This window comes from Lepidothrix coronata, unplaced genomic scaffold (genome assembly GCF_001604755.1).
Source record: "Lepidothrix coronata isolate B3197 unplaced genomic scaffold, Lepidothrix_coronata-1.0 Scaffold78, whole genome shotgun sequence".
In the NCBI taxonomy this organism is placed as follows: domain Eukaryota; kingdom Metazoa; phylum Chordata; class Aves; order Passeriformes; family Pipridae; genus Lepidothrix; species Lepidothrix coronata.
In genome coordinates, this window is record NW_016690258.1 from 2483105 (window position 1) to 2504670 (window position 21566).

Sequence of the window (21566 nt, forward strand, 5' to 3'; positions counted from 1 at the left end):
ATCAGTCTGGTCTAGGCTCCACCCTGTATATGTGACATACCTCTTTTTTCCTCCAGAAACGTGATTTTATATTTAGTTCCAATAAAGCATATCCTGCTGGCCTCTGTCCAACACCTCAAACAGTTGCCATCAGCCTGTAGATACACAGGAGGGCAAAGCAAACAAAGGTCAGTGCTAAGGCTTCAGCACTGCTTGCCACCCGTGGCTCTGGCTTGCATCTGTTTGGTTTCACTTGCAGAGTTAAGCCCTGGCCTTGCACAAATGCAGAGACCTGCCCTGATTTTCCAGAAAGCCATGAGCTCTGATCCAGCCTTTTCACCTCCTCTCTTTAGTCTGGCTGCAGCTCCCTGCCAGGGAGAGCAGGGATTGCAAGGGGGGAGGCTGTTCTTCACAGGAGGGGGAAGCAAAAACGGAGGGAGTTGCTCCCACATTTCCCACCTTGAGAGTCCACCCTCTAAGCACTTCCTGGTGGGAACCAAATCTTCCTTCTGCAGGTGCTGACCTTCACCACAAGATAAGAGATGAGCAATTACCACAGGCAGGGGCTGTGGTAACCCAAAATAGGGTTTTTTACCCTAATCATTGCTCAATGTGCCATTTCTTAGGCGGCAGTTTTGGGGGTGCAGCTGGAGGTTTATTTTCCCTGGGAAGTTTTCTTGAGGAACAGGTTGGTCAGTTGGGGAATGTTTCACTGCTATTTTCAGCCTGGGACGTTTTCCCTTTTTTTCTTCAAAGTACAACAAAAAACCTGTCAACAAGTCACAAAAGACTGATCTCAGTCTAAAATACGAGCCCTGGCACGGGAGGGCATTTGACTCAGAAGCCACTTCCCATCTTTGGAGACTTGAAGTATGTTCCACTTCGTCATCCCGAAGGTCTTTAAACGCTTATAAAAACAGAGTTTATTTATCCACAGTCAGAACAGCCTATCTATTATCTTGAAGGCTGAATTCAGAAAGTTTCTTCAGAAATTTATTGGTTTCATTCCTACCAGTCTGAACAGAAGTTTTCCACAGAGTCTGTCAAAATACAAATGTCTCAATTCCAATTTCCTTCAGTCTTTAGCAAGACATCACATTAATTGTGTTAAAAAGCACTTTTATTAGTTACTGAGAAAGCAGGAGTCTGGCAGCTCTTCTTGACCACTAGCCATTCACTTTTGTGAAGTCTCCTTTAACAGTGCTTTGATCCAAGGCAGTGGTTTTCTCCACCAGCAAATTCAGCAGTGCCTGGAGCCAAAGGGACCAGTTCCAGGCAACGATTATTTGCTTCAGGTCTGGAGGGCTCCTACTTCTCCCTGGGCAAAGCCTTTCTGTCCCTCTCAAGGCTTCTCACATTCCCATTGTCAGAAAAAATGGAGTGGTGGAGGCACATGGTCAGCCTGAGGCCAGGCAGATCCATGAGCACAGGCAAAAATACACACAGAATGGAGAATTTCATCCACACTTGTGATGCTTTCAAAAGGACTCAGGGAACCATCAAACAGCTTGTAGGAGTTTTGCCTTAGTCTAATTCTGCATTAGCCAAAACTTTTCAGCCTGGTGATAACGTGGCTTCTACTTCACAAGGGAAAGGTGGCAATGAAAAAAGCCAGCAATTCCCAGTCCTCCAAGGGGTGAGGAGATTATCTTCCCCATCTGATCTCCATGAGATGCTCTGGAGTTTCTCCTGCCAGCATTCAGTTATTCTGGAGCTGTGTGAACAGCCAGAAACCCAAACTTCCCACCTGCTTCCTTGCATCAGCCCTCCTGAGTTTCTCGAGCCAACACCAGAGCACACGGAACAGGATGGGCACTGGTCATGTCTTATCGCTCCAGCCAGCTGCAGGATACATGGAATTCCCTAGGATACAAGCACCTGGGTCGTTAGCATTGATGGAAAACCTCAGCTCTACTATATATTTGCTATTGACAGCCCCATTTTAAACAAGGTGTCACACGTTAAGTGGCATCAAATGAGACAAACTGAGGCTCTCCTTTCCCTCATGGCATTTTTTTGAGCACCTCCCATGCCACTCCAAACTGATTCCCTGCTTACACTTCAGCTCTGAAAATACTTCCAGGAGTTCCAACACACACACCTGTGGAAGAAGCTCTGATAACTGGGATGTTAATGCTGGAAGACTGAGCAGGATTCCTTTAGCTGTCTCTGCTTGGCTGTGGGGAGCTTATGAATTGAAAATAAACAAATTAAGACTTACATGAAATGGCCAAAGGATCAAAATCTGGAGATTTCTGGAAGCAGCTATTCTGGAAAAGAGCATGTGCGAAGGGTCTGGTTATAGGACCCCTCCCTTGGCCCTGTAAATACCTAAATGTTAATGTTTCAAGCTGCAAATATTGGCAGGGCTGGCAGGATTGCACGCACCGGAGTCCACAACCACCCCCACAAGCAAACTCACACTGTCATCTTCCAGCCAGGCATGCACAGACACCCCATACACAAGGATGGCCAGGACAAGCACAGGTGAGAGTCTGAGGTACATTGGGAGCAAAGATATTCCTACAAAAATGGTTTGTTGTTTGCTCAGGTGTCTGTGGAGGGATCCACCAGTAAACAGAAACCCAGAGAGAAGAGATTTCAAACAGGAGGAAAAGCTGTGCCACCCAAAAAGTGCAGCCCAGCTCGTCACAACCCTCTATGATCCACCATTGGTTCAACACAGACTCACCTGGGGAAAATAAATGCTCTTAGGCTTGAAGATGGGTATCTCATACACAAATCTTGCAGTTCCTGCCACCATAAAACAGCTGAAGATATTTTGATCAGAAAAACACCTTCCAAACCACCCTTGGAGGCCTCTCACCTACAAGAGTGCAAAAGATCAAGCCTGTGGGGAAACCCAAATGAAGAAGGGCCTTCATTCAGCACAGGCCATTCATAGTTTTCTTTTATTTTAGAACTCCACTCAAAATTTTAGATGAGAGATGTGGCAATGAAGGGCTGAGCAAGGTCTGTCACAGCTTCTGCACAGGACATGGCTCCTGCCCCAAACACCAAGCACCATTGCACACATGCTGGAGGGACCTCATTGCCTCTAATTCAGCCCAATTTTGCTTTTGAGCACTGGTCTAATCATGATTGCTGGAGGCCAGATGGTGCAATTCCTTGGGTGCCGGGACCCGATGCTCTCACATGTGCTGGTTTTACACCTGTATTAATCCAACGGCCTCATCAGAGCCAGCCCTGACTTCTCCAGGCTCAATATAAAGGAGAATCTGGCATTTATATTATTTAGCCACACACAGCCACATCCAGCCTGACAAACAGCCCTGTCACATGCCCTTTGCACAGCAGGGGAGAGCCTCAATTACACGGCGGTGGCCGCGCAAGGGCCACCAGCTCTGCTGTTTACAGGAAGCACCGGAGCAGAGCATGGAATTAGAAAGACCACAAGGAAGTGAGGGATTATTTACTGGAGATTAAAGGACACGGAAAAACCACAGGACAAATCAGTGGAGCCTAAGCAATGGTAGCTGCTATTTCAGTCTTCCAGCTGCTGGCATTCATACTGGTCATGCCGTGATGGGAGAGTTTGGGAGGAATTCAGCAGGACAGAAGGCTGCTCTGCTTTTGGACCAGTAAAACACACCAAAGAATAGGCCATAAACCTGCTGGAAGGATGGGAGGGATGTCTGTTCCACTCCTTTCCCTCCTCAGCCAGTCCTGTGAGTCTTCCTCCTCCCTCCCCAGGTGGGATTCCTGCTTTTGAACTGTCCCCCCATGCCAAACAACTCTGACAGACCTGCCTGTTGGCAAAGCAGCTGGGATGTGCCCATGGCTTGAACCCAGATGAGTCAAGATAAAGCATCTCCTCAAACTTGGAAAGAAGTGGGTGGGGTTGAGGTCTGGCATCTCAAGACCTTCAAGACAGCTGCAGTGCCAATAGGAGCAGGAGTTTCTTGGAATATCCATGGAAAGAGGAGAAACTACCAAGTGAGGATTAATACTGATCCTCCAACCCAATCCCTCTCAAGACTACTTCTCCAGGCTTTTAGCTTTATTTTAAGCACCCACAACCTCCCTTCCCCCTTTAAAGTTCAAACCCATCAGCACAGTCTGTGGTGGGAAGTGACACAGGCAGAGCTTGTGGCCAAGCAGAGACATCCTACAAGTGACAAGACACCCTTGTTTTAACACCTCAGTCCAACTACTCAGGAGTTCACCCAGTTTTCAGTGAGATCTGCTTTTCAGCTATGACTGGCCACCAGTATTTCAGTGATTGCTAATGAGCTCTGACATTTGGACTGTAACTGGATTCGGTCTCGTGTCAGTGTGTGCCCACCTCTCCCTGCAGCTGTAGACACACAACTGCTGTTCCTGCAGCTCTCCAGGATGGCTGCACACTCAGCCACACTTTTCCTAGAAAATACTGCAAGATTTTTCCAAATGCTTGGCTGTACTTTGGCCAGGAGTATTTTGCTCCTGGCAGGTAAAGCTGTTTGCAGTGCTGCTGTCCTTGTGCCACTGCCATGCTGGAGATTTTGCCACCTCTAGTCTCCTGTCACCAGCAGGAAGTTTTGGGATAGCATCCAAACTCCTGCACCAAGCTCCTTCTCAGGGAGCCAGGTAACCCTTTTACTGCTTCTCTTTCCAAAGACACAGATGTTACTTTGTCATCTCTCCTGCTGCATCTCAATGCCACACAACAGACCACCACTATGTCCCAAGTGACAGCATCCCCTGTCCATCCCCACGCTGATGCAGGTTGAGCTTCCACCACCACCACCAAAACAGCATCTCCAGCAGCACCAGGGCCCTTTATGCTCAGCATGAGGCACTTATTCAGCCCTGACTCGAGAAGGTGGCCACGGACTGAAACCGGAGCCTTGTTCCCTGCAAGGCCCATGGTGAACATGATCCTGCTGGAAATTACAGAGCTCTGGCAAAGGCAGCCGGAGGGAGGCTCCCCGTGGTGAGGAGGAGCCCACAAGAGGCTGCCACTGACAATTCCTGCCTTCTCCCTCAGTCTGCATCCATGTGGCTGAGGGAACACAAACAGCACGTTGCCTTCGTGTTTGACCCAGAGCAGTGCTTGGCTGCTGGTGCCACACCACAGGCTCCATTCGGAAAGCAAACAGGAGCTCACTGGATTTCTCTTTTTTTTTTGTTTGCCCTACAACAGATAGAGAGAAAGGATGAATGAGCTTATTTTACAGCCTCGGAGGAACACCCGGCCATTGTTGGCTTGACACAGGCTGCAGAAAGTGATGGCTAAGAAAATAAAAGCTTATTCTTTCCTTTATGGGTTGGCTGAAAAGTAAAACCCACCCCAAAAGCCCTTCCACGGGCCAGCAGCAGCACTTCCATCAGCTACGTGGCTGATCCACAACTCAGTGACTTCCAGAGCAGGACCTGACCTGCTGCATATAACAAGAGGAAAGGGAAGATCTGGGTTTGCATAATTTTTGAGGAGTCTTGAAGCACACCATGCACCCAGCCTGCCCTCCCCATGCAGATGCCACCCAACACCACGTCCCATGCTGGGCTCACAGCAGCTGGAGGGAAGGCAATGCCATCCCTCTGTGAGCATCAGCATAGAAACTCCCCAGAATATTTCCTCCTCCCAGTTCTCTGCATGTAGAAAACGTTGTCACAAGGTCTAACAGTGCTCAGTCCCAGCTGAGGCTCAGGTACCTACAGTGGGTATCTCAGAGATAATGGGACACCAAGGGTGACCACCTCTGCTTTGGAGAACCGGCACTGCCAATAAATTGGTTCAATGACACTTTCTCCCCTCAGAGATGAGGACTCAAGAGCCAGGGCATGCAGAGAAAATAGCCATGCCACAGATGCTCATTTAATTAACTCAAGTAATTTTTACCAGAGCCTCTTGGGTTATTCATTGTAGCCGTCTCTGCCGGGAGAGCCGGGCGCCGTCACCTGCTGCAGCCTTGTCTGAAGCACAAACCTGGCTCTGGAGATGTATTCCTCTCCACTTGTCATATAACTTGCTTCTGCCACCAATCCACATAATTTTCTCTTATATTGAAGTGGTAAAATCAACCTCAGGAGCTCAGAGTCCAGGGATTCACAGTTTGGAGTCTGTGGCCATCTTGTGCAGTTCAGTGACACATGAAGGGAAAGAAAAAAAATCCCATTAATAATTTCAATTCCCTCCTCAGTAATTTTACCCAAACAAACTTACCACCCAAACCAGTGCTTTTTAAAAGACTGATTTAAAAAGCAGGAAATGCTAGTGAGTACACTCCTTCCCTATCACAGCTGCAATTCCACTTTTAAACACATCTGACTTCAGAGGCTGGCTTGGATTTATATGGTTCACGCTATTTTTCCTGCTTTATTCAGTGCTCAAAATGGCTGCAAAAAGGAGTTAAATCAGAACCCAGTGATGCAGTTCTGGATGCCAAGGCACCATTTCCCTCCATCGTCCTGCCCTGTGTACACAGGGGTCCAGGGAGCAGTGATGGGCAGGACAGAGGCAACGGGGATTGTGTCTGAGGCCATTTCCTCCATATTGCTCCTGTGTGCATCACTGGGTGCATTAGTTTAAGGAATAAACAGTGACTTTCTTTTTAAGGCTATAAAATCAGGAGACCAGCTCCCTCACTAACATCAGCAGAGAGCAGAACAGGACCCAGGCAATTTTATCAGCTGTGGCTCCAACCCATGGTCTGTTGGACAAGCAATGCCCCATGGAGAGGATGGGATCTCATCTTTTGTTAGCAACAGCCACATACCTGATCATGGCTGTGTAGTGCCCTTAGCAGCAAAACCACCAGCCAGCACCTTCAAGGGGTTAATGATCAAGCAAATTACAGTGAGGAACAAAAAGGGGAATTCACTTTACTTGGAAATACATATATTTTTTTTTTTTCTTCTGGACCTCTTAACCGACCAAAGCTTTTCAGGTGTGCTCCACAGCCTGGCATGAGCCTCCTCCTGTGCTGTTGCAGCCACTGGCCATGCTTTGCCATCCGGCTGCTTGGGGAGAGGGCGAGAAGAGGGCCCAGTGCGGGGGGGATGTATCCTGATCCAGTATTTCATGGATTCCCCTGCGCTGAGCGGGGAGCAGCGGCTGCCACGGGAGCCTCATTACGTGGAGGCACAGGCAGGGGACTGGCTTGGTGATAGCAAGTCTGCTCAGTCACAGCTCAAATGGCTTAATAGGGACTGGATCCAACTGGTCCAGCCTTGTGGGTTTTGATTTAAACTGCAGTTAAAAGGTGTGATTAGAGGCAGGGGATGCGGTGCCAAGAGCTAAGATGTGAAGCAAAAAACATATATTAAAAAAAATAATCGTTCCCCTAAACCTATACATATTTTTCTATCATTAACCCTTTGCCTGCCACTGCCAGATATCTGAGGAAATCGTGGGCCGTCCGAGGAAACCTTTGACTCTGCTGCTTAAATCCATGGACTGTAAGAGGTCTGTCAGCACCACAGAGGAATTTGACCACTGAATTACTGACATTTATGGGTTTGGTATTAATGACAACCACAGCAGAGCTTCGTGGGGACTGACTGAGTCTTTCCTGCCACTGCCTGAGAGCCCCAGCGAGGGCTGCAGCGAGGGCTGTGTTTGGCTGCCTTCTGTTTGGGTTATTCCTATACAGTGTAGAAGGAGGCAGTGCTTTTCTGTCTGGAAACAGTTAAATTAGATCTCTTTTTCCTATCTCAAACTAGTTGCCCAAAAACTCAATAGTTAATCTGGCAAATGGGGACCTTTGGAGATGTTAACACAGCTCAAACCTTCAGCCCATATGGATAAAATCATAACTCAATAAAATTGCTAGTTCTTTATCTTCATGTGGCATCATCACACAGTTAATTTCAAGCTTTCCAGTAAGCTGTAATATATCTCCTAACCTAAGAGCTCTTTTGCATGACACTGAAATAGGTCCCAGCCTATATACATCTGTTGCCAATACAAATGTATGGTTCAGCAGCAGTAAAAGAGGATATAAAAGACTCCCACGTTACAAATGTAGGAGGCAGAGGATATTTTAGCATGGCAGTGGTTACACTTTTGGCAGCTTTGCTATAATAAACTTTGTTTTCAGAGCCTTAAAATATTCCCTGTGTAGCACAGACTGACATATTTGCTTTCAGCAGAGCCGTCTCAGGGGCCAGGGTTGGTGAACGGAGCTCAAGGACGTGGGGGAACGCAAGGAAGATGGAATTAATATCAGCCTATGTTTAAACAGGGTATTTCCTCACAAAATGCAAATATTTACAGATGCCATCAGATCCTGGTAGGACTATTTCCATGCATGCAGATGGGCACTCAGGGGGTACCTGCAGGCAGTGTGCCAAAGCCCAGGGCTGCTTCAGGACCTGGGAGCAAGGGAAAGAAGCTGAACAGGCAGGCCAGGGGCCAAAAAATATGAGGGCAAAGAGATGTAAGACATCAACCTCATGTAAGAAAAGTCTCTGGAGACTTCCACTATCTTACCATTTGATGGAGATCTCAAGTCCCTTGACAAGATGCCACTGCTGGGTGCCTGTCTGGATGCTGCCTCGAAGTGGATGGAACCCATCTACAGCTGGCAGGTGGATGTTGGCTTCCATGTGTCTCCCAAGTGATCCTGGAACCTAATGATCCACTCAGGCATTGAGTTACCTTTGGAGAAAACCAGTCATACCTTAGTGCACCCTGGAAAGGTAAGAGTAGCTGCAAAACCTTGATCCAGGCACTTTTTTGAGCAGAAAAGGGGAGCTTGTCCCACATGGCTGATGGAAAAAGGAGGCAGCAGGAGCTGTTGCCTGGTCCTGCCTGCTCTCTGCCTTCCCACAGGCAGGCAGGGCTGTCCTCCAGGGCTCCAGATACTGTCACTGTGATGCTGAAGGCCGATCACTCTACAAATGACCACTGTTCACCCTTTGCTCTGGGAACTCAGACTGACAAGGGACAACACAAGGAAGACTGTTTTGAAACTTCAGGATAGATTTCCAGACCCTTAGAGCCTTGGCTGAACCAGAGACAGAACAAAGAGGAGCGGGGGAGAGGTGGCTTCCTACTGTCTCCTGGCACCTGCATCACCAAAGGATATTTCCAGGGGTCCAACCTGTGGTAGGAAAGGGGTGAAGTCTTTGTGTACATTCAGTTCAGTTTGAAGCATCAATTTCTTGCAGAAGGAATATCTGAGAGTCCAGATGGGCCAGGACTGAGTAGCAAAGCAAGCATGAGGCCATACTTTGCTCAAGAAAATATTAGGAAATGGACAAAATGTTGACTTGGCCTGGGGTATGAGCTGAGTATCAAACCCAAGAGGAGCCCTGGTAAGTGGGTCCAGCAGGACTTCTCTGTGTCAGGTGGATGTGGAGGGCCAAGCTTAATAATGGGGTGAATAACTGAACAATGCCATTTTTGATGTTCTATGCACACATACAACTCCAGAAATTCAACTCTGCTACTTACAGTCTCTAAGACAGCAAAAGAAAACACTTCTTACCATCAAGCCTCCTTAGAAAGGCTCACTGCTGCTTGTGCTGAATTTGGATGTGGTCTTGGCACAGAGGGTTTTGAGACCATGTGATGGCATTATAGTCTCATGCTAATCTGTCCTCATGGTGTGCTATTAAAAATAAATAAAAATCATGGCTTCCTAATCCACAGGTTACTAACTGTGGGAAAAAACGTGTTTGTTACAGCCTTAGCAAGTGCTTAAAAGTGTCACACTTTTGTATTTATTTATTAGCAAGTGAATGTATAAACACATTGTTACTGGCCTGAGTATCTGGAGTGCAGTACCCACGCAGCTGCTCTTGAAGGACAAAACCCTCACATCTTCAGGAGAAACCCTATGCCAAGGCTGGGGGGCTGTGCAGGGGATGACCCCAACCCCTTTTGTGCATGGACAACACGGGGTTTGGCGGTGCCTCACCGATAAATGTTATTGCCCCTGGCAAGTTTTTTCGGATTCCTAGGAAGTAAAAGAGAAAGAAATAAGTTATTTTGATAGTGGATCAGGTATCAAAGGAGTAAAAATAACCAGGTACTTTTGCAACCTGCAGGCTGAGCCCTCTGCCATGAAGCCAGGTGTATGTTCCTGCCTGGGGTGAAACTCCCCCTGGTTCAAAGAGGCAGCACCACAGCACTGGGGCTCTGATCTCCACAGATGCACGAGGCCCAGCAGGTCTGGATTTCATACTTCAGAGAAGCATTTTCATTTTATTTCTCCTCTCCAACCAGGCAGGTGAGGCAGTTCCTAAGGGGAAATCCCATGCAGCCCAAGGAACACTTTCCTCATCTTGTCTTTGCAGCACAGGATGAAGAACAAAATGACCTCCTAGATAAGCAATGAACAAGACAGTAAGTGTCTTCCACCAGGACTGCAAGTCCTGCAGGGACACTCCTGTCCTCTGCACACACAGAGCAATGGGGTTCTGCACCCTCAGAGGGAGGATGTGCTGGCCAACATTCTGTTGACCAGTGAATAAAGATGAACTAGGCCTAGAAAAATACCCAACCTGGTCTCTGCTCCAGTGAACAAACTTGCCTTTGAATACCTCTCACACTGAGAATATGCCTGGGTTCAGCCTCTGCTGCTCCTTCTGTCCCAGAATACAGTGGGGCACCAGCCACCCACTCCTAATTAACTTGATGGGTAACTCAGCAGCACAAATCACCTCAAGTTACCTTGGCCACAGAACACAGTGGATCCTTCCACAATGAAACAGCATGGCAGGAATTATCCCAATCCATAATTGCTCTGAGCAGACAATAAACCAGCTTGTGCTGGTGGAAGTAGCCACTCAGAGGTAATAACCCAGTGAGTAACAATAATGGCAGCAGATACTTGATAAAAAGCAGGGAACAAAAGAGAAAGCTTTCTCCATTATACAAACAAGGGATGTTTTCTGTTTGCTTCCTTCAGCTCGGGGATGCACTTGGCTGTTTGGAGAGCGACGGAGCACAGCTCACACGCAAGCACAGCAAGGCGGGTTTCGGGCTGGGGGAGGAAGGGATTGTTTTCCACCCATGAGATCACAGGCAGGAAAATTAGTTTTCTCCTTTTAATCTTTCTTGTGTTTCTACCCAGCATTTTATTTTCTTCAAGAGAAATGTTTGCATATCAGTGGGGGGAAAAAAATGCAAACCTGTTCTGGGCTGGTTAAAAAAGGGCACTGAAGTACATACGTGCTTGTTCCCCCCATCTACGCCATGCGAGTGCCCAAAATTGGGCAACAGGAGGGTTGAGCCATGCTTATCTGAGGAAAATCCCTAAAACCAGGGACTTGCCTGTGCCTGGTGCATGTGCCTCCTGCTCCTGCCCATGGCTGTGAGCCCTCGTTGCCCAAGCTGCTCACACGGGGGGTCTGGCTGCTTGCCGTGTAACTGCTGGCCCACAGCTCTGCTCCCCTGGGCCAAGCCTGGGGCTCACACAGGGACTATCACCCACCTGCCTCTGATGAATTGGTCTCTGAGAACAGGACACCAGGCAGAGAAAAAAAAGAAATCCCCCCAACCTCCTCAAGTGCCACGAAGGCACTGGTGTGGTGGGGACAGGTGGACGGTGACACAGCCCTGAGGATGTTTATGCTCGTGGCTCTGGCTCAGCACCAAGTGCCTGGCACCAGCACTCCAGTGATGCCCATTTCACACTTGGCTCCCTCCTGCTTGCCCAGCGATGCCACCTGCCACCTCCTGCCACCTCCTGCCAAGCCACCTCCTGCCTCCAGGGGGGCTGCCACGGGCAGAGGCATCGGCACCAGGACAGGCTCCCACAGAGAGGACAGGACCTGAATGAGCTGGGAATCAGAGCAGAGATAAATCACCAAGATGTGAAAAATGGAATAGGAAAAACCTGGTGGGGGAATTGCAGGGGGTTTAAAAGATCCAGGTGCCAGCTGGGCACAGCACAGCCCCGCTGCAGCCACGCCGAGCTTTGCCCTGCCACATAAACGAGCCTGCAGCCATCTGCAGCACAGAGCGTACCGGGGAAGGCTCTGCAGGCTGCAGGGGCTAAGCACTGCTCATTAAAGTGCCGGGGAAATGTGAATGAAGCAGATGAATGGATGAAGAAATGAATGAAGGAGGGAAGAGGAAGTGAATGAATATTGCATTGACTTGGTGCCTTTCATCCTGGGATGGCAGAGCTGTGCAGCGCAGCTGACGGGCGGGAATGGCATCGGTACTCCCTGGAGAAACCCCCGGTCAACACAAATCAGATGATTTCCTGTTGACAGAGCCCTTCAGGGGAAGGCAAACAGGGAGATGTGGCATATGGATTCATATTAGTTGAAGCACAAGGCTTTCCCCAAACAAAATCCCTCTGACTCCTCCTTAATCAATGTGACAGATAATTACTTTTTGAGTTGCTCTTGTTCTTGCTATTCCAGACACCGGGTGATTTCCATGGCAACAGTATCCCAGCCATCCCAGGCCTTATCCTAACCTCTGTCATCTGCTGTCGAATCATACCAGTGCATAACCTGGGGACAGGAGCAGCAGGGCCACAAAGGTGCTTTTTGGCACTGGGGAGAGTTAAGGACCCCTCTTTCTGCCCTATGCAGCCCAACTCTGTGAGCCCTGGGGAACCTCTTGCGGCCAAGCACAGCACAGGGCTTGCAGGCAGCTGTGGGGAAGAATGAGGAAATGAAAAAATTATTTTCTGGATGTTTTACTGTGCTGTTCTGGAGCACAAGCAGCTGAATCCACTGGCCAGCCTGACTGCAACAGGGATCCAGGGTGGTGGATGATGGGAGGGAGCTGAGATGCTTGGTAATGCAGAGCTGTTTAGGGACCAAAACTGGGTGCTTTGGGGAGGAAAGGGAGTCCAGCTTTACTTCTGGTTTGGAGGAGAAAATGTGCTCTCTTCTTTTCCACCTTTGAAGGAAAATGAGTCTGGGATGTGATGCTGCTCTTCAGGTGCTGCAGGTTTACAGGCAACCTGGTACAAGCACCACAAGCAGCACACACCGCTCAGAGGAGCATCCAGCCCCGCTCGAATGTGGTGCCACTGATCACCCCTCAGTGCCAGTTCCATCTGCTCTATGGAATTGGGGTGTCATCATCCCCTGACATCACCCAGCTGCTCCCCCAGCAGCTCACAGCTGCCACGCTGCCCAGTGTGGCCCCACGAGCCATTTTGCAAGTATTTAGCAGAGTATCTGAGGCCGGATGCAAAGCTCAGGGACCATCCATGGGCTTTGAGCAGCTTTTCAAGCTGACCTCAAGAGCACAGAGCCCGCTGTGCCCGAGGTCTGGGCACACAGACACCGCCGTGCTGAATGAGCCGGCGCTGCAAGCCTTGCTCACACAGTAACCGCCTCTGCCGCCGGCACGAGCGGGGAGAAAATCATTTGGTTTTTCCTCTTGCACTTACCCTGCTCCCTCCAGCAAGCAGCTTCCCCTTTGAAAGGCCAGAGAGGATTGAGAGCAGTTGAGTGCCACTGCAGGAACTGGAGCCCCTGCCACTGGGAATGGGCTGTGGCAGAGCAGGCAGGGACAGTCGGGCATCACACCTCACCTGAGCTGGCAGGTAAAGCACCTTTGTCTGTCCCTTCTTCACTCATATCACCCTTGTGATTCAAAGTTTCACCCCAGTACAACAGGATGTTTTCCTGCCAAGGGTTTGCTGCCCTGTCTCTGCATCAGCCTACATTCCACACAGGCTGTGTTGAATTTCATGGTAACTCAGCAGTTATTGCCCTATAACAAACACAATTGCTGCACTAGATTCAGCACACCACTTACCTCATCCAAATACTAACAAGCACCAAATGCAGAGCAGTGGGCCTGCTTCCCCATCTTCCCACGGGGGTCTGGCCACTGGATTTGGTGGCTGTAGGACTGGATCCTGACAAGAAGATCCATTTGCAGACTGGGCCAGCAGCTTCCTTGAGTGAGGCCAGCTGCTCAGAAACTCACTGCTAGAGTTTTTAGTGAATTCAAGAATTTATTTAGCTGCCCTTCACAGCAGGACAAAAAAAAGATGACCTGTCCTGCCATAATATGAGCTAAATTGCTTTACCTGACTGTCAATGGCCTGGACTTGGGGGCCAACAGCTCTTGGTTGAATTCTGGACCAGCTCCTTGGCCCTACACAGTGAAGCAGCTGGTTGGGTTTCAGGCAGCATCTGTGCTCATGCCATGGTGTCCTCCCCAAGTACTTCAACACAAATTGCTCCTCGGAGGACCCCAACCAGAGCCGGGACAGCTTTGGTGCTTGTGGGTCCAAGAAGGAACAGAGCTTTAGGAAGGGACATATTTCTATAATACTTCAGGAACCACTAACGAAGAACCTAAATATATTCAGATAACTTAATCAAAAACAGGTATAAAATACATAACATGGCAAAAGCTGGATTGAACAAGCTATCAATATCCCCTTTATAATTAAAACAGAGGAAAGAACTGTAACTCCTGGGGTTTATAGGGAGTATAGCCCTTACAGGGAGCTAAGGGTATAACCCAGGCCAGGGGTTAACTCCTTTGCCAGCTCTGCAAAAGGATGGGTGACCCTGGTGCCATCCAGCCTGGAGAGCTTTCCAGAACTGGACCAGCTGCAGGAAGAGCTGGGTGATGCTCTAGGGCTGTGTAGGCAGGACCAGAGCAGAGCTGCTCCTTTTCAGCTCAAGATCCCCCGAGTGCTCAGGCAGAGCCAGCCGAGGCTGTGCAGAGCTGGAGCACTGCTCCCTCCACCCACACAGACACCGTTTGGGAGAGAGGAAGAGGGGGAAAAAAAATCAGAAGACAAATTGACACTTACCTCTGTGTTGTCGCCTGCCACTCCCACCATTCCCCTTCAGCCTAATCATTCTCTTCCTCTTCAATCAAGGCCAATTTGCAAGAGGAGCAGCTCCCAGTGCCTCAGTGCAAAAGCCTTTAATTACTGTCATTTGGGAGGCTGTGCCAGGCTCCCCTCCAGGGCCTTTTCATACTTTTCTTTGGAAGACACTGCTCCAGGACTTGACGCCCCCAGGATGCCATTTGTCAGGCTTTATTTTAAACAAGCACTCACTGCCTATTAGCAGGCTGGGGAGAAAGTTCCTGACAGTCCATCTGCACTGCAATGGCAATCACATGGCAATCACATCTGGGCAGTGGGCTGATTCTGTCTGCTCCCTGGGGTACCAGTCTCCTGCATGGTGGTCACTACACACAAGCCCTGAGAACTGCATTGCTCTGTCTCTTCACTCTCTCTCCTGCTGTATCTTGACTGGGCATGTGGACGAGACTATAAACAGGGTCAGAAATGGGCAAGGAAAATTCAGAGAGAGCAGGTTGTTAAACGAAGTGGCCCCAAAGCATCCTCTCCCACACAGGTCCCCGAGCCTGCATCCCCAGGAGCACACTCCCAATTAGAATGCATGCTCCCTATGTACAGCGTGGGTTTTGGTATCAGCCAGAGGTTTGTATTTTATCCTGCACAGGAAAGCATGAATGCAGAACCTACATAAACCAATTTGGCAGACCCAGCAAGCAGGGCTGGGAAACCATCTTGTTGCTGCCTCCTGCCCCTCCACTCTGCAGGCAGGACACAGGGCTGGACAGCCTGTTGGGATGACACAGTGTGAGCTGCCTTAAACATAATCACAGCCTGAACTGAGATGTGGGACTCTGCCAACCCAGTGACCTTGCAGCTTGGGCTCAGCACACACTGAGATATGAAAAAAAGGATGCCAGAAAGTCTCCAGATGTCTGAGACCAGCACCTGTGGGACATGCTCTATGAATTGCACCCACCAGAGCCATCCTTCTTATATTTTATCTTTGGAGCGTCACCTGTGGCAGGGAAAAGCTGCAGAGGAGGATTTCTGTGGAGCCTCTGCCAGTGGGTGGCACTGCAAACCCAGCAGTGTGTAAGAAGCAGCAGTGCAAGGGCCCGGGGGTGGAACAGCAGCACAGACACTGCACAGACCCAACTGCTGTGCGTCTCCGGCTGGATTGGGTATGAGCATCGTGGGGATACCACATTGGGGGGATACTGCAGCCTGGCTGGTGGGAGGAGGGAAGCTGCTGGAGTGGGAGAGGGAGGAGGCATCACCAAGGGGTTTGAGGTGCTGCAGTGATGTGGGCTCAGAATGGCGAGCAGGAGTGCAAATCCATCCACATGGGACAGAGCCAATTCAGGTACACTTGGATAACCTTCTCAAAGGTAGGAGCAGCTCATCAGCTTCCCCTGCTGTCCTACTGTGTTCTCTCTGCAGCTAAAAAATCATGTGACATGTCACCCTAAAATGTAAGGTCTCACCTCTGGGGAAGTAGAAAGGCTCCTGCCCTGCACTGTGCAGCCACAGTGGTGTGGGAGGTGTAAAAGCTTTTTGACCACCTTGGCTGTAGGCACAAGACCCCTGGAAGCACCATGGCCACCTCAGACATGCACCAGCCAGCATGACCTAGGGAACTAGAAGTCTGGAGGGAAAGTGGGCTGCACCACACTTACATCACCTCCTGCCTGGGTGGGAATTAAGGATCCTGAAGCAGCTGGGTAAACCTGGTGAGTGGTAAAAAAGGCTTTGAACTGAAGGCCGGCCTGGTTTTGAGGGTCCAAGTTCAGGTCTAGAGTCCTGCTCCAGTTCCAAAGTGGTCATGCCCCTGTGCCACACACCCCTCCCGGCACAGATTTTACCTCCCGTTGCACCACATCCAGTGTTTCAGTGTTGCCTTGACCAGTTAATTCCCAGGAGGTCTCCAATCAGATTTCATATCCCCATCCAGCCAAAAATACTCTGACCCATCCAAGGCAGTAAATGCTCTGTTCTTCCTTTCACTAACAGACAACAAATGAGGGAGCATCTTCTTCCCCCATGATGTCCCAATGGCAGCTGGGATCCACAAAGCTTTAGAGGAATGGGCTTGTGTAGCCCCAGTCTGACTCCAGGACCATGAGGCTTCATGCTGGGAGTGGGACACCTTTGAAGAGGAAGCCAGAGGGATGGGCAGGGAGCCGTGAGAGAAGAACTACCTCTCTTGGGTTGTGCACAGGGAATTTGGCTCTGAAGGGCTGTACTCTCTGCCTGGTGGGGGGCAGCACCATCTGACAGCCTTTGCCTCCATAGGAACAGCCACTGTTTCCCTGCACAGCATCCACACAGCCTTCCCTGCTAATGGGTATTTTCTCTGGCGGGAGCAAATTCTTCATCCATCAGATTGTGGACTACCAGGAGGCATGAGTGCAACCTCAAAAGGAGGATGTTCTTGTTATCAGTGGGACTTCCTCCAGCATCTTCCCTCTGCAGGGAACATGCTGACTGGCATGGCGGGGGTGGCTGCAAAATCCCATCTCCTGCTGCCCACATTCATGCTTACAGAAATGCCTTGGTACAGCCCACCCCAGACTGGGGAAGAGCTTCAATCCGGCCCTTCTGCTGCAAATGGATCTGATTTGCTCCTAGTGCTGAGCGCTCTGTAATTACAGTACATCCCACTTAATCGGGATGTGCTTAATTGGGAAATCCACTTACCAGGATGTCACCTAGGGAACCGATTTAAGCTTGATAACACTTAAGAGCAATGCCTGCTGCTTTATAGGGAAGGTAATTCTCCTACAGGGAGATGCCTTCAGGTGGCTGAATCATACTCCTTCTTCCAGCAGCATCCAATGCTCCTGGCTGCTTGCTCCTGCAACAGATTTCAGCCTTCCCCTTAAGTAGGTTACAGGCAGGAAATACACCAACTGCTACTGCCAGCTCACTGCTGTCCTCTGCTCCAGCTGAACAGGCTGCCACTGCCACGTGGGCCAGCACTCGGCTGTCCCCTTGGCTGGACCCGCACACCAGCACACCCGACCCCCTTCCCTGTTTGAGGATGGCTTTCCTTCCACAGATGGGACCATTTCTGAAGTGCACGACATGCTCAGGCTTGGCCAAGCTGTTCTTTGCAGCAGAAAAGGCGCCAGGATGACCTGGTCATCACCTGAATCAGGGCAGAGCAAGACATTTGGAGATAACCAGCACCCCTTACTATTAACCCCCACCCTTGTCTTCCTCCCTCCAGCAGCCAAACACAGCAAATGCCCAAGTGACAAGAGAAAGGGGACCTGGGATCGGTCCTTAGACTGAATGTTGAGTCAAGCACGTGGAGAGGCCAGTTTTCTATCTGGTTTTCTGTGGGCTGAGGGTTTATGTGACCACCCTGAGTATCTGGGCATGAAAATATGCATCTTATATATCTTATATATGCATCACAAATAACTGCTGAACCTCTTGATCCATCTAGGCAGAAAAGCAGCTTTTCCAAAAATAACAGATTCCCACAGATTTTGTAGTAGTAAGAGCCAAAGGAGAGAAAACTTATGAGTATCCTGCTCTTCACCAGCTCTCAGAGAAAGAAGAGCACTTTGCCACCCAAACCCCCCATGAGCCAGATTTCCCTGTTAGAGGGAGGCCAGTTGCTCCAGGACCATTACTCCTCCAACCTTTTGGCATCACCTTGCACCTCTTCTAAAGGTGAGCCCTTGGATGGAGGCTGCCTTTGCTACCAAAACATCTGCTCTGTATGGCAACAACACAACTTTTCAAGATGCTGTGCTGATCTTTTTGTTCTCACCAACCACGAGGAGCTGGGGTGAGTCAAGGCAAACTCCTTGGATGCGTAATAGTGATTGCCTTTCAGATGCTTGAAAATGCAATAGCTTGACATCAAATGAGGGATTTTTATGGCTGCACATGTTTTGTGCTTCTCTGAACAAGCCAACTTCCAGATTAGCTACATTGGCTTTTTAAAGTGCTATAAAATATGCAAAGGCACTTGTAATGTATAGCGATTTCTGTAAAAACAGGAGGTAAGTGCTGAAATGCCTCCTGATTTATAGTTTTGCTTCTGCTAACCCATGCTGGGAGAAGGGGTAAATGCAATCCTCTATTCCCTTTTTGGCTTCTCCAAGCCCAGAGGCAGATGGAAGACAAAATGCCAGGTACTACAGAGCTTGTGCCTTTCAGCCACTCTGGTAATTGCAGAAGAGAAAACCTTCTCAATTCCCAGGTATCACAGCCAACACCACACACAGCAAACACCTTTCCAACGTGCAGCACAACATGAATGGCAAAGCTTGACCATTGCAGCAGCACCTGGCTGGGGCAAGGCAAGCCAGGCAGCACCTCCCACCAAGGTGCTGGACCTAATGCTGGATGGAGGGTCCAAAAGAGCAAATCACCATGATGGACCACGTTAGCAGGGTCAGGCCTTTGCTTTCCTGACAGCAGGGTCACCTTGTCTCCACCTCTTGTTCCTGTCCCCCTATTCCTTCACACTGCTGTAACACAGCCAGAAACCCACAAGGCTGTGCAATGGGGTTGCTCCTCCTGTCACTTGCTTGTGTTGGCTTAAGCATACATGCTGAACCATTACCAAACATCACGTCCCCCACAGATGTCTCAGGGGCTGGGCTTACTTTTTGCTAAAACTGAGCCGTGCAGAGGCTTGGCAAAGGAAAACATCCCAGTGACTGAGGCTCCCATTTTCTGAGTCTGGATGGGAGGAATAAAATATCAGTTCAAGCTCCATTTTAGCTTGAGGAGAACAGCATCATTTATGGGAGCCAAGCAGGTTCTCCCCCTCCCCTGCTCCAGAGCCAAGCTGTCCCCTCACCATGCCAGGGCCAAGGCAGCGCTGCCACCGCCGAGGGCTCTGTGGTCAGTGCCAGCCACTGCTGGCACTCAGTGCCACAATCACCACCAGCCAACACAAAGGCAAGTGTTGCAGCCCTTATCTGGCGTGGCTCACTGCAGTCAGGCTCAGACAGTGCCTCTGGAACAGAGGGTGAGTCTTTATGAGCTGGAAGTTTTTAAGCGCGTGCCTTAGTGCCAGGCGTGTTCAAACCAATCCATCCCTGCAGAGCAACTGCAGCTCTCTGCTGCCAGCACGAACAGGTAGACCCACCTGGGCTGCCTCTCGCATCCATTTTTACACATATAAATGGTTTACAACAACCTGGAGGGTCGGCAGACCTCAAATCTTTAAATTAGCCCTGTGCATTTTTATATAAAAGCAACACTTATCTTTAGTGGAGTTTATACAACATGGATTTCATGTGCTTTGTTACTGCAAATTAAACACAATTATTTAACAACTGCCAGTAGTGCTCTGTGTAACCAGAAAATGCATGACTGCATCCTGAAAGCTGTTTAATATGACCAAGGTTAAAATGCAGATTGCTTTTAAGGTTTTGAGTGCATTTGCTGTCAGATAAGAAGTGCCAAGTCTAGCGCTTGCAAGTGTGAGCTGGCTGGACTGGGCACCTCCATGCCACCATCAGAATGGTGCAGGCTTGTTTGAAAACACCTCAGTTCCCTGCCTGTCATCACACTGATAAGAGATATATGAGGGGAGGAGATGTGGAAAGGGAAAAGTGTCCTCAAAGGTAAAAACCACACAGCAAAGACAGAATCAAGTCTTAAATGTTAAGTGATCCTTCATTTATATTAGCAGCTCCTGCTGCTCGGTCCCTGCTCCATCCTCAGGGTGCCAGAAGCCTCTCCTCCTCTCATTTCTTTTTGGGGGTGACACTGAGCCAGCACACAGCAGAGAAGCTGGATGAGTAGTGCTGGCTCTCCTGCTGAAGTCCTGGGACCTGAGCATCCACCCTTTTGTTTTTGAAAAGACTGGGGATACAAACCTGTGTTTTCCAGCTAATTGCAGAGAGCTGGAACGGCAAAACACAGCAGTATTTGCTAACTGCAAATATTTGGAGACCTCAGTCCAAACTGGATTGATGCACCGAGTGTAAACATGGGCAGGGAGAGTGCTTTGGGCACTCCAGCATCTCATGGCTAATTAAAGCTGGGAGAAATTTGTCTCAGCAAGTTGTGAGCCATGTACTTCTCCGGTGTGACTAAGCCACTGTGCGATATCTAATTTACCAGGAGGGGTGATGTGCTGCCAGCTAACCATGTTCCTGCAGGCAAGGTGGGCTAATTGAATGCAGTTTGATGCTTCAGGGCAATCCTGCCTGCCAGCTTACCTGCACCATCCCAATCCCAATCAACCTTGCAAACAGCAAGACAGCTCAGTGGGAATTTTAACTGTGAAGGAGTATTCAAAAAATCCTGACAAAATCCAAGGGCCTGACCAGAACAACGGGTTCTTGTGGTTTATGAGTGGCTGTTTTTCCAGTGAGGCAAATTGGTTCTTCTCTTGCAACCAAGCAATGCTGAAACATGCTCCTACCACTCACAGGACCTCAAGGCTCTCAATCTCCTCTGAGTGCTGTCCTCAACCACGGTAAGAAAGTTGTGGTGCTGCCTTGCCTTGTATTAGTGATGCAAGTATCAAAATTAATTTCTCTATAAATAGCTCATTACCAGTGATTCTTTCCTTTGTCTCCAGTTCCAGCTGGAGAGAAGGAAGTCACTCCAGCAGCAATGGCACATTTAACAGCAAAAAGACATTTCTCAGAGAGTACAATTGAGTTACAACAGATGCTGGATTTTGGGGACTGCCCTCTGCACCCCACAGGTCCTCCCTGGGGAAGGGCAGAGGAGCTCAGAGGTCCTAGTTTCCATTTCATATCCTTATTGTTTCCCTGGGGTGAAAATGCTTTTTTCCTTACCTTTCCAGCCCAACCTGACTCACAGGCCAGGCTCATCCCAGTTGACATCTGGCCCCATTTTGCAGATGTGCCAGTTTTGGCCCATTTGCCAAAGAGTCAGTGTGGC